This window comes from Cherax quadricarinatus, chromosome 97, assembly GCF_038502225.1.
Source record: "Cherax quadricarinatus isolate ZL_2023a chromosome 97, ASM3850222v1, whole genome shotgun sequence".
Classification (NCBI taxonomy): domain Eukaryota; kingdom Metazoa; phylum Arthropoda; class Malacostraca; order Decapoda; family Parastacidae; genus Cherax; species Cherax quadricarinatus.
Window position 1 is genome coordinate 6,788,562 of NC_091388.1, and position 1,537 is coordinate 6,790,098.

Consider the following 1,537-nt stretch of genomic DNA (forward strand, 5'->3'; position numbering starts at 1 on the left):
GATAAATTATTCGTATTGAGAAGGCTGCAATAAATGTGTCTTGATACGGGCTTAGCGCTTTTTTGTATCAGAATCTGAGTGCTTCCCAGTCCCAGGTGTTGTATGATCCCTATGGGTTTAGCGTTCCCACATGCAAATATATTGATCTGAGGATCAGTAGCCTATTTGAACATAATACGTGTGACACTAGACCACTAGAGACTTTCAGTGACAGTTGTAATTGTAGCAGGTTTTTTGAGTATAGTTTTATAAGAGTTTCCCCTCAAGGAAGGTTCCTTGACGATGGTGAGGGGCTTTTGATCTAGGAAATTGGATCTGTGTTCCGGTTCCCTGAATTAAGCCTGAATATCTTTCACATCCCCCCACAGGCACTGCATAATCCTATGGGTTTAGCGTTCCCCCTTGGTTATAATAATTTAGAGTACAGTGCCTGCACTCTGATGGAGGGGTGAGGATACTGCAGTTTGGAGTGGCATTCGAGCTGTAATGTAGGCGTGCCTCTGGCAAGTCGGTGGAGTGAATGATGAAAATTTTTCCCCTTTCTCGGGGTCACCCGACCTCGGTGGGAGACGGCTGGTGTTAAAAAAATGTTTATGAAAAGTTGAGGCTGTCACCAGTGTGGTGCAGTAAAGGCCAGCACCTGCGCTCGTTTGTGGATGCAGATGTTTTTGCCAGACTAGTCCTTTCCACACCAGAATAGCCAGTACTTAGCCCAATCCCCACATGCAACGCCTGACCTATGACCTTCTATATATATATAAATATATACTCTAGGCTTTGGTTCTCTGAATTGGATTGCTGAAGCCAGTGGCAGGCAAAACGTCTCTTCAGTAATAACCCAATACACATTTGAATTTTAAATTGTCCTGGCTTGTTGCTTATCACATTTTCACACTTTTTATTCCATCCAAGTGGAATACAGTATATTTATACACTTGGGGTGACTGACATATATTACTAATTTATAGAAAGCCCCTTGATATACAAAGCATATCGGGCAGCCTGAAAATTATGTTAACATATATATGAGAATAAGAATACATAATTTTTTTTTAAATATTGCAGGTATTTAGCAAATTCAATAAAAGTGTAATTCGAGATATATGCTAAGTGCTAGGAAGTACTCTTTGAACATAGCTACCTGTGTGAAGCAAGTATCCTAAATTAACTGTAACTAGTCACCGAGCAGTGAATAGTTACCTGGGTGTTAGTTACCTGTTGTGCATCGCATCCAGAAGACTGGAAGGACTTCCAGTGGAAATAAACAACACTGAATCTTTTGGGTTAACCGAGATTAATAACCATTCGTGGTTAATGATGCAAAGAAAGTCTACTTCATGTCCTATGTTAGGGCCATCAACTTCACGTGATATTTACCAGTAATGTGGGAGAACAGTGGAGGGCATAGTAGTGTGTCCACTGGGAAGAGATGCCTGACCAGCCCAATGATATGGAAATGAGTCTAACTTTGGACATGTGCTCTACGCATTCTTAGGTCATGTATCAACCTGGCAGTAGATACATACAATGAAGTCAT